The sequence below is a fragment of the Natator depressus genome, chromosome 5 (genome assembly GCF_965152275.1).
Source record: "Natator depressus isolate rNatDep1 chromosome 5, rNatDep2.hap1, whole genome shotgun sequence".
In the NCBI taxonomy this organism is placed as follows: Eukaryota; Metazoa; Chordata; order Testudines; family Cheloniidae; genus Natator; species Natator depressus.
This window is the reverse complement of record NC_134238.1, coordinates 59,506,888-59,519,444: the sequence shown is the minus strand read 5'-3', so window position 1 is coordinate 59,519,444 and position 12,557 is coordinate 59,506,888. Positions and strand designations below refer to the sequence as shown.

The 12,557-nt window shown below is 38.0% G+C and overlaps 1 protein-coding gene across 2 annotated transcripts in view; it reads left to right on the top strand.

Moving 5' to 3' along the window:
- KIAA0825 (KIAA0825 ortholog) overlaps positions 1-12,557 on the top strand; it is a 419,106-nt gene that overhangs the window by 374 nt on the left and 406,175 nt on the right. The window contains exon 2 of one of the 2 annotated variants that reach the window (XM_074952850.1): positions 10,431-10,496. The exons of the other annotated variant lie outside the window; for it this stretch is intronic. The gene's annotated coding sequence lies outside the window, so the exon portion shown is untranslated. The remainder of the gene's footprint in view (positions 1-10,430; positions 10,497-12,557) is intronic. 2 annotated transcript variants of the gene reach the window in all.

Genomic DNA, 12,557 nt, shown 5'->3' with positions numbered 1-12,557 from the left:
CAGGGCCGGGTCACACGCCGTGTGCCACCGTCTGTCGCGGGGTGAGCAGATGGTGACGACCCCAGGCTGCCCCCCCCCCCCCCTTACAATTTATTCCTTTTGCCAAGTGGTGGTGGTGCTATAAATTAAAGACGGCACGTTTGGTTAGAAGGGCCTGGAACTAGTCGGGACACTGGGATGGGGAGGGTCTGTTTCTGGTCCTGGTCCTGCGCTGACTTCTTTTGTGACCTTGCACAAATCATAAAAACAAAAAGGTGGCACCTTAAAGACTAACACATTTATTTGGGCATAAGTTTTTGTGGCTAAAAAAACCCACTTCTTCAGATGCATGGAGTGAAAATTACAGGCATAAATATATATTGGCACATGAAGAGAAGGGAGTTATCTTACAAGCGGAGAACCAGTGTTAGCAAGGCCAATTCACTCAGGGTGGATGTGGTCCACTCCCAATAACTGATGAGGAGGTATCAATTCCAAGAGAGGGAAAATTGCTTTTGTGTGAGCAAGCCACTTTCCGTCCCTATTCAAGCCCAAATTGATGGTGTTAAGTTTGCAAATGAATTGTAGCTCTGCAGTTTCTCTTTGCAGTCTGTTTTTGAAGTTTTTTGTTAAAGGATGGCTACTTTTAAATCTGTTATTGAATGTCCGGGGAGATTGAAGTGTTCTCCTACTGGCTTTTGTATGTTACCATTCCTGATGTCTGATTTGTGTCCATTTATTCTTTTATGTAGAGACTGTCTAGTTTGGCCAATGTACATGGCAGAGGGGCATTGCTGGCACATGATGGCATATATCACATTATTTTTTGTTGAGGAATGGCTAACATAGACCTTCTTTGCCTCCGTTTCCCCACTAGGCAAATAAGTCTTAGCCACCTACTTCAAAAGAGATGTTGTGAAGTTTGATTAATGGCAAGTTTGAAAATTCAAGTCTTCTACAAATGCTAGGTATCCCTGGTTAGTATTATCTAGGTCAATTGGTTTTAGTCTCAAAAAGAAAAGGAGTACTTGTGGCACCTTAGAGACAAGTCTATTACTAGATGGAAATGGTAGAATTGTGGAGAAAAAGCAGAAGTGTTAAATAAATATTTCTGTTTTGTATTTGTAGGGGGAAAACAGATGATGTAGTCATGATAATAACGCTCTTTCCATTCCTTTGGTGTACTCAGGAGAATGTTAAATAGTAACTATTAAGATTAAACACTTTGAAATCAGCAGGTCCAGATAACTTGCACCCAAGAGTTTTAGAAGTGCTGCTTCAGATGCTCATTGGACCATTAATGTTGATTTTCAATAAGTCTTGGAATCCAGGGGAAGTTCCAGAACACTGAAGAAAATTAATGTTATGCCAATATTTTAAAAGGGTAAGCAGGATGACCCGGGTAACTGTAAGCCTCTTAGTTTGCCATCAGTCCTAGGCAAGAAAATGGAGTGCTTGATATGGGACTGCATAAATAAAGAATTAAAGGAGGATAACATAATTAATGCCAAAAGAAAAGGAATACTAGTGGCACCTTAGAGACTAACCAATTTATTTGAGCATAAGCTTTCGTGAGCTACAGCTCACTTCATCGGATGCATTCAGTGGAAAATACAGTGAGGAGATTTATATACACACAGAACATGAAAAAATGGGTGTTATCATACACACTGTAAGGAGAGTGATCACTTAAGATAAGCTCATTATAAATTGGTTAGTCTCTAAGGTGCCACTAGTACTCCTTTTCTTTTTGCGAATACAGACTAACATGGCTGCTACTCTGAAACCTGTCATAATTAATGCCAGTCAACTTGGTTTTATGGAAAATAGATCCCCTCAAACTAATTTTATGTAATTTTTTATGAGATTCTTAAGTTTGGTGGATGAAGAGAATGGTGTTGATGTAATGTGCTTATATTTCTGTATGGCATTTGACTTGGTACCGCACAACACTTTGTAAAACTGGAACAATATAAAATGAAGATGGCACACATAAATGGATTAAAAGATGATAAATTGATAGGTCTCAAAATAGAATTTTAAGTAGGGAATAATCATTAAACAGCTGTGTTCCTAGTGGGGGCCCTATGGGGATCAGTTCTTGGCCCTATGCTATTTGACCTTTTTATCAATGACCTGGAAGAAGACACACAGTCATCAGTGATAAAGTTTACAGATGACAGAAAAATTGGGGGAGTGATAAATAATGAAGAGAATAGGTCACTGATACAGAGCAATCTGGATTGCTTAGTATCTGGGCACAAGCAAATAATATTTGTTTTCAGATGGCTAAATGTAAATATATGCAAGTAGGAACAAAGAATGTAGGCCATACTTGGGGACCTCTTTCCTGGCAAGCAGTGACTTTGAAAATGATTTGGGGTCATGGGGGATAATAAGCTGAACATGAGCTGCCAGTGTGATGCTGTGGCCAAAAGGGCTAATGCAGTCCTGGGGTGCATAAATAGGGGAATCTCAAGCAGGAGCTGAGAGGTTATTTTACCTCTGTATTTGGTACTGGTGTGACAGTTCCTGGAATATTGCATCCAGTCCTGGTGTCCACAATTCAAGAAGGATGTTGATAAATTAGAGAGGGTTCAGAGAAGAACCACGAGAATTATTAAAAGATTAGGAAATGTGCCTTATAGTTAGGCTTGGAAGGATTAGCTTGGTGTCAGTTTTACCATACACACACAAACTCAAAAAAAAAATTTTTTTTCCATAAAACATAATTGAAATTTACAGATAGGTAAATTAAGAAAAATACTGCTTGGGAACTCATTACAGTTTGATTTTGGGATATTTACTTCATATATCAAAATATACATGTGATACTGACAATTTGTGTTTTAACGATTATAAAGCTTTAACTTTTTGAATCTCAACATTGCTGTCATTAAATAATTATCTGATACCTGTTGTTGTCTGCCCCCCATAATTTCCCACAACTGTGAAAGATTATAGATAAAAATGGATGAAAAATACTTAACGTATATAATTTTTCACAATTTTGGAACTTTAAATAAATAAAAATGAGAAAAATGCTTTAAAATATACATTGATATCTGTCAAAATTATAAAAAATTTTTTTTTTTGAATTCTGCCAAACCTACTTATAGAAATAAGTTAAATAGATTGAACTGCTGGTGCCTAACAAAGAGAAGGTTAAGAAGGAACTTGATTACAGACTGTAAATACCTGCATGGGAACAAATACTTGATAATGGACTCTTCAGTCTAACAGAGAAAGTTATAACACAATCCAATGACTGGAAGTTGAAACTAAACAAATTCAGACTGGAAATAGTGTGTCAATTTTTAACACTGAGGGTAATAACCATTGGAATTGGACCATTGGAACCAAAGGTCGTGGGGGAGTCTCCATGACTGGCAATTTTAAATCAAAACTGGATACTTTTTCTAAAAGAAATGCTCTAGGAATTATTTTGGGGAAGTTCTATGGCCTGTGTTATACAATGGGCCCCTCTGGCTTTGGAATCTATGGAAACTATAGGTGGAGCTTGCAGCACCACCAATAGTAAATGTTGTCTAACGCTTTCCATTGTAAGCATTTGCATTGCTTACAACTTTGCCAAATGTTAATTCAGGCTGAAATTTTCATGCTGCATCTTTATCTCAGATTGAATGTTTCTGGAAAATCAAAACAAAAAACAGCAAAAATAGTTCAACTATTTCTCAGAACAAGGTTAGGGAAAAGTACATTGGCAAAACAATGTTAAATTCTTGCCACCATTTTGATGAGCACCTTTAGCATCTAATATACAGTGGAGCAGCGAGTGGAATTTTGGTAGGGGGCTCACCCTAGCGGCAAAAAGGTATCTTTTGCTTTCCCCATGAAAATCCATACCAATCTGGACTGTATTGCCATGCTTAATAGAGTTTGTTAAAGAAGAGTGAGGACAGGGACAGGAGCTAGAGGGGGACCAAGTCAGTCTGCTGGGGTACAGAAGCACAGTGCTAGGGAACTAAGCAGAATGGCTCAGGCTTGGGAAGGAAGGACAGAGTCTGCGGCTTCTGTATCCCCTGGATGACACTACCTCCAGGAACTTGCAATAGATCCCAGTATTCCTGCGTCTGAACATACCTCTGTTGCCAGTAAATATCAGTGAAACCGATTGGCAAAGTGTGTCTCATCTCCTAGAGCGGCAGTTCTCAAACTGTGGGTCGCGACCCCAAAGTGGGCCACAAGTTTCTTTTAATGGGGTCGCCAGTGCTGGTATTAGACACCCTGCCGCGGGGGGCGGAAGCTAAAGCCCAAGCCCCACTACTTAGGGCTGAAGCCAACACATGAGCCACTTAGTTTCACTTGGCCCCCTGTGGAATGGGGCCACGGGCGATTTCCCTGCTTACCACCCCCTAACACAAGCCCTGATTCTAGACTCTATGTTCTAGACTCTATAATTTAGAGTAATACAGGACACTGAGGTCGTGTAGTAATTTTTGTTGTCGGAAGTGGGTCGCAGTGCAATGAAGTTTGAGAATCCCTGCTCTAGAGGCTGATCTACATACTGGATGACAACCTGTTCCTGCTATTTGTTACTATGTTAGCTCATGTGGCAGAGGTCTGTACAATGCATTAAAGGTTCTTTTACCCCAAAATCAGACCCAGGGTACCCCCAGAATAGCTTATCTGTTGCCCCCTCCTGGGTTTACCAGAAGTTCCCTTCAAGGTAGCCTACTAACCTAATAATATGTTTCTGAATGGTGAAAGGGGGCTCACCCTAGAAATTCCCTGGGTTTACTAGAGGTTCCCTTTTTAGAAAAACTCCCCAGAGTATCATAGATCAGTTACCCTTGGGAGGACACAGATACGGTCTTCTGATATAGTTGATTGACACACAGGCAGTACTTTTCCAAAACAAAGTATCTTCTATTACAGTAGCACACTGATGTTTCCTGGCTACAATGTAATCTCATCAACACAATTCCTACAGATTTAAAAATATCTGAACTGCAATGTCATACAGTTAGAACAGTACTAAGTGTTGCACCCTACATATGGTGATGAGCCATGTGCAGTCGCTGACAGAAATTTTACATTGTTTTATATGTATAAAGTTTAAGCTCTAACACAGTGGTTCTCAACCAGGGGTATGCAAATGTCTTCCAGCTCATCTGGATATTTGGCTCGTTTTATAACAGGCTACATAGAAAGCACTAGTGAAGTCAGTACAAACTAAAATTTCATACAGAGAGTGAGTTGGTTATACTGCTCTATATACTGAAATGTAAGTACAATATATATATTCCAATTCATTTATAATATGGTAAAATGAGAAAGTAAGCAATTTTTTAAGTAATAGTGTGCTGTGACACTTTTTGTGTCTGATTTTGTAAGCAAGTAGTTTTTATGTGAGGTGTAACTTGGGGATACTCAAGACAAATCAGACTGCTGAATGGGGTACAGTAATCTGGAAAGGTTGAGAGTCACTGATCTAACAGAAATACACATCTTTATTGCTCCAAACATACTCATTAATATGATTTCGGTTCTATATTTATCCTATAACAAGCATGCCTACTCTCCATAGGTTTCTTTCCCCCTGCTCTGTCAGGGTCTGCTAGTTGATGCAGGTTCTGGCACTGCTTGTGGCGGTTTTTTCTTCTGCTGCAAAAACCACCCCAGAGTTCTGACCCTGATCTTCTCCTCCCTCTCTGAACAACTTCACCAACACCTTCACCTTCTCCTTCTAACTAAGTAACCACTGCCTACTGACTGTCTGTCTTTTATACAGTTTTGCCAGCCAGAAGACCCTTTCTGAGCATGCTTGCATTCCAATCTCTCTATTGGTTCTTTTACAATCCTTCCCTTATTATCCCATAATAATTGTTTGCTGAGTCATTCTTATATAACAGTTTGATATTATAGTCTGTATTGGCTACTATGGTCTGTAGCTAAATAATATCATCTGCCAACTATTATGGTCTGTAACCTTTATCCTCTATTTACACTGAGCCATGCTTGACTGACCTGCTTAGGTGACCTTAAGTCTACCTCTGTGCTAAGCATGCTCCACTTTTACTTGGATGCATGCCAACATTCCACATACACCAAACTGTAAACAATTACCTCATCCTTAAACTGACAGTTGGATACATACAGTATGTACCCTATCTTAATATTATGGTCTTCTGTTACCACTCCATTTCCTGCCAATTTAGTTAATCTTATTTTAATTCTTCCCCCATTTTCAGCTGATGATGGCAAGGTGATGCTTTTAGTGCTGTGTTTATGAAACAGAATAGAAGAGCTCAAAAATATCTGGTATTAGTTCCAGCCCTACTGATGACCCATATGAGGACCAGTATAATTCTACATGATGGAATATCCTTAGTTTTAAAAAAGCAAACCAGGGTTGATTTGATTTAAATCAAATTGATTTAAACCGCTAGTCAGGAAGACTCAATTTAATCATGGATTTTCTATATAAAAGTGCATTCTTGTTGGTTGTTATAACCTTAATACATATTCTTCACACCTCAGAGATAGATGTAGGTTTCATTTTTAGAAGGTACACACTATACATTTTTAAAGTGATTTATTTTCAAAACTTTTCAGATTAGTTTTACAGCTATATCAGAGAATGAATGATTGTTTGGTTATTTCATTTACCAAAGGTAATTGAAGCAGATATTTATGAAGTCATTGGGAGGTGAACTATCTCCACTTCAACAGGTTAATCATTAATATTTGGAGGATTTTCTTGCCATGCTGTATTAGGAGGAAAACGTTATCAGACAGACATTTAAATTGTTTTAGTTAACTAAAACAACAACGTTATGTATTCTGGATTTTTTTCTTCAGCAGCAAACATATAATATTTTAACAAAATAAGCATATGCATTTTTGAATTTAAACATTCACGTTTTTTAAAATCAGGTTTGTTTTTGTTAAAATTATTTTTAATTAAAATAGTTAAATGAAATATTTAAAAACAAACAAAATTAAATCTACTACATCAGCCAGGTCAACATGAGAAATTTAAAATATTGGCTTCTGCAGCTAACTCAGTCATTTTCACCTTCATTTTCCTGTTTGTTCATAATCTGGAAAAGAAAAACAAACTTTCCTGCTTTTTCAGGTCCCAAACGATTTCTCAATTTGGAATGAATTAGTCCAAAGGAAGAAAATATTCTTTCTACACCAGCAGAAGAAGAGATTATCACTTCAACGGTCTCTGAATCCAAGTGCTTAAATGACTTCCACCAATTCACTTGTGTGACTTTCTTAAAACCTCATCAGCAAACCTATATTTCTCGAATGGTTCACCCTTAGCTCGGAAGTTTATTATGGAGGGATGATTACTGAATGTCCATGTCATAGCCAACTCCTCTTCTTCAGGTTTGACCCTGGTACCAAGTATTGAGAATATTTGCAAGAAAATGAGCTGGAGATAGTGCTTGTCCCATTTGTTTTTTTAATGCTTGTAATTTAACTCTGTCATTGCATATTTCTCTTTTAAAAATCTCACTCGGTTCCTTCCAAATTTCAACAGCGTCAGCAATAAAACAATTTATTTGAGCATGCGCTTTCGTGAGCTACAGCTCACTTCATCGGAAGTGAGCTGTAGCTCACGAAAGCTCATGCTCAAATAAATTGGTTAGTCTCTAAGGTGCCACAAGTACTCCTTTTCTTTTTGCAAATACAGACTAACACGGCTGTTACTCTGAAACCTAGCAATAAAACAGCTGTTTCCCTGCATATTGTTCAAGGCTACAGAAATAGGCTTCAGGGTACTTACCATGTGTTCAACATTTCTCTTAAGCCCAATGTTGAGAACTTTGGCTGTGACCATGCCATCTATTTTTTCACAATTTTGTTCACAAACTATCATCAGATTAGGCCAGTTCTTGATATACTGCTCAAAACAGTCCACTCCTGAGTTCCATCGCACCTCTTGCGGGAGAGTTAGCTTGTTTCCTCCCCCTTTTTTCAGAGCAGCTGCTGCAGAGTGGTTGTTACAGAAGTATTTTGCAATTTCAACAACATTAGCCTTTATTTCTGGAACACTTTGGCTAGGAGGTGAATCAGATGAGCACTGCAACTGTATGTTATTAGCTTGGGACTCTCTTCTAAATAATTTCTTCTTATCTTGGATACATTTGCAGCATTGTCTGTGACCAAGCTGCGTACTAGACATTTGAATTTTTTTTCACAGTTTTGTCATAGCTTTTACTGCTGCTACTTGTAAGTATTCTGCTGTGTGTGCATTTCCTGATGTATCAATTGTTTCCGTAAGGAAGACATTCCCTTCTTCTGTTGTCACACAAGCACTTACAACAGGATCATTGTGGACGTTGCTCCACCCATCAAGACTCAGCTTAACAATTTCACGCTCTAGACCTTTTGCACACTTCCCAATTTCTCTTTCATACACTTTATCCAGCAATTTGTCTGCGACGTATGCTCTGTTGGGTGGACTGTGTCCTGGTCTTAACGACTGAACCATGTTAATGAAGTGTGGGTTCTCAATCATACGGAAAGGATAGTTTGTTGCATAAACAAACTAGGCAACTTTTTTTCATCAATTACCTCTTATTGTAATCTGCTGGTTCTTATCACAAATTTATCTACAGGTGATATACTGTGGCTATGGGATATACATGATGTGACTGAAACACTATCATTGGCAGATAGCTCTGGAACTATAGAAAATGATGGTGATCTTGAAGGTGGATAGTCTTCAGAATCCTGTATGTTGAGGATGGATTCTCCTAAACAAAATAAGTCCATGCAGTTACTTAATCATTATTACCATCCTGCTCATTTATTATTACTCACTGCATTCACTAACACTCAGTACTACTTTAAAGGTGAAATTGTAAAAGGAAGATCTGCCTATTTCAGCTATTTATTTTTTATCACAACTGCATCTAAAATGATAGTACCATACAGCAACAACTATATTTTTTGCTCAAACATGAGAATTCAAGAGTAGTCCAGAAGGAAGACGAGCAGTCCTTAAGAAAGAAGCATGTAATAAAAAAGTTACCAACCTGAAGATCCTGCATGTTCAGACATGTTCCTTTTATCATCTTCAACGCAGCTTCCTCCTGAGAAGGAACACTTCTCATGATGTTGTTTCATTCGGGCAACCAGGCCTTGCATTTCTTTCTTGCACTGTTTGCATTTTGCACACATGCCTGTCTTACTCACAGGTAGAGGAACTTCATTAAAATATTCCCAAACTGGGTCTCTCTTACGGCCTGCTGCCATTGTAGGTTTTCCCTTCTAGTGAGAGAATGGTATGGTAGATCTTAGATCAATGAAGGCTGCACTCAGAAAGACCTCAAGACTTCTGGAATATGCTGCTCATACAGTCTGACTTTTGTTTCTACTGTCTGTCCCTCCCTTCTTACATTTATCTCCAGACTTCTTCTCATTATTGTGGGTGGAATAGATATGGACAATCTTCTGTTCATTGAACTTTTTGAAACTTTGCACTTTTAGAGAGAGGTAAGGGATTGACTCTGTGTACAAATTTGCAGAGGGACACTAGGGTTAAAGTCTGTTATTTCTCACCTCTGTATATTTATTTATTTATTTTTAAAACATTTTTTGCTGTTAACAAGCATGTTATCTCTTGATGCACGAATCCACAGTTTGAGAACTGCAAAACTGAGCATCTCTGATGGTATCTTCTAGACTGAGCCCCATTGGGTAGATAGAAAGATTAACCTAAATAATATATACAGAAGCCCCTGGAACCCCATAAGAGTGGGTCCCTAATCCATGAACTATTGGAACTCATTTACAAAACTTTTCTTAAACATTACATGAATATATTGTGTCATACTATAGAATTAGAATTTATAATCCCTATTCCATGATGAGATACATCATAGCTCAAAGATATCTTAATTAAAATGATCTTTAGATAGGTTTTTTTCCCCTCAAAAAGCATTTTATCAAAAAAATCCAATTTAAATAAAAATCGGATTTTTTTAAAAATCATTGATTTTTATCCACCCAGAAGCAAACTAAGCCCCCCTAATGTTACAGTTGTAGGTCAAGACCTCAACAATTAGGAAGTGCCAAAATTAAGGTTGCCTGTTAATCTTAATTCAGATCTTTTGTGCATAAGCATTATAATCCAGTTTTTCATTACACAATCACATTCTAGTCTTTCCAGAGGATCCCTGAGTCTGACTGGACAGTATGTGCAGGAAATCAGTTAGTGTAATATAGTGAATGAGACTGTTTTCTGTAGAACCCCTGCTTCATTTGCTGGAGAAGATGGAAGGTATGTAGCAAATAAGGCATGGGACTGCAGGAAGATAAAAGATGATCTTGTGATTAAGTTGAATTACACCCTGAAGAACTGGATTCTATTCCTGCCCCCTCACAGAGTTCCTGTGTGATTCTGAACAAGTCACTTTTAACCAAACTTTTCCCAGGTGGCCACTAATTGTGTCTTCCTCATTTTGTAGGTGCCTAATCTGAGACATCTGGGGCCAGATTTGCAGAACTTCTGAGTATTCACAACTGCAACTGAAGTCAGTGGAAGCTTTTCTCTGAATGTATAAAGTACTATAAAATGCTAGGTACTCTGAAAAATCGGACTGTAGACACCTCAGATTTGACACCTAAAGTTAGTGGATGATTTTGACCTTTAATTTTCCTGTGCCTCGGTTCCCCATATATTAAATGGAGACAGTAAAATTATCTCTACTTAGATAAGTGTTGGGAGGATAATTAATATTTGTAAAGCATTCAGATGCTATGGTGATGAGTGTAATTAAAAAGCCCATGAGGAAATTACTATTTTTTTATTCAGTGTAAAGTTTGGATTTTGTGCAGTAAATAAGATGTTACACACTGATGCAGATAAAAAGAAATATTGAATAGTTATCCATTCAGTGAGTGCTGTCCATCCTGTGCACTGAGTGAAGCCGGGGTCCTGTGGAAAAACTAGTATGTGATCATTTAATGAAAGATTATATCATAATTAGGCTTGCCAGAATTCAATTTTTATTTTTTTTTGTAATTTTGATGGATAATGTCAATGTTTATTTTTAAGTATTTTTTCTGATTTTAGTGTCCTGCTATCGGGAAGCTTCAAAAATCTACCCTGTCTCTGCCAATCTGGTGGTGAAAGAAAAATTACTTCTCAACCTCTCTCCCCTCCCACACTCGCCCCGCCCCCCTCCTCCCCCCAAGAAAAAGGCCGCTAGCACAAACCCACAGCAAATCATAAATCTGGTCCTGCCATGATCCTGAGGGTAGACACTGCTGATCAGTGACTATGGGAGGCAGAATTTCTTCTGGAATGCATAGGGTATAAATACCCTCCCCTTTGCTTAGTGTGCATGGTAGGTCAGTGCCTCCATCTGGCCAAGTCCCTTCCTGTTCTCTCCTTGGTTTCGGTCAGGTAAGTCTGTTCTCTTCTCTCCTCCATCGAAACCCAAATGTAGTAGGGAGCCCCATTCTCTTTTTCCTGCTACCCAGAAAAAAGAGTCACTGCATTCAGTAGCATTGAGTACATTTTTTAACATAACTATCTCCGCTGGAATGTAGAAAACAAAATTGTGGCAATATTTCTGGAGCTTTTTAACTTTTGTAAAAGATAGGTTCACTTAAAACAATATTTCAGGTACATTTTAATATTTTTATTTCATTTACAAAGGGTCCCTACAAGGGTACTTAATTTCCCAAACTAGAGTATACTCACCCCAGTAACACACTCCCAGTTAAACATCTTCCCTTAAACTACATAAAATAAAAAAAGAAACATACCATTGAATACCATGAAAACTATTCGTTAACTGTAATTAGGACATCAGTTATGTTGGCATGAAAATCATATAAAGCATAATTTTCTGCTTCTTCCATGGTTTCATGTGTTTCCATTTCACTATGAATTATGTTAAATCTGTCGGTCTCCCTTTGTACAGTCACTGTGGTTTCTGGCAAAGGGTGGTAAGAGGTAAGTGGGTTGCAGATGTGGTAGTCAACAAGGAGCAAGATTGGGTAACTTTTGGGGTAGATTGATTCTCTGGGGAAGGTTGGAGGTCAGGTCAGATTGATTCTGAAGTTAAACAAGGCAATTATCGTGTGGTGATGACTGAATTATTCACCTTTGGGCATTTGTTCAGTTGTCATATTTTTGAAATGTTGAATGCTTACTAGTTATATGAGCCACAGTTGCTGTAGCTCACGAAAGCTTATGCTCAAATAAATTTGTTAGTCTCTAAGGTGCCACAAGTACTCCTTTTCTTTTTGCGAATACAGACTAACACGGCTGTTACTCTGAAACCAGTTCTTAAGGTGATAACCCATAGCCTGGGTTATTCACAAAAAACAATACCACAGGTAACACAACCTACAAAATACACTAAAGCCAATGCCAGTTATTTCAGCTTCAGAACTGGTCTTCCAGTAATTCACCTATTTTCAACTGCATACAAATATTTGACATCTAACCTCAAAAAATGTGAATTCAAATACATGGCTTGTAAGGAGCTGAAAAACTGCTCACAAAAGTTTGGCATATATATAGGCTCTGGTTTTATACAGGAATTGTATTATTCTTACTTTGACACACAAAATTCATGGGA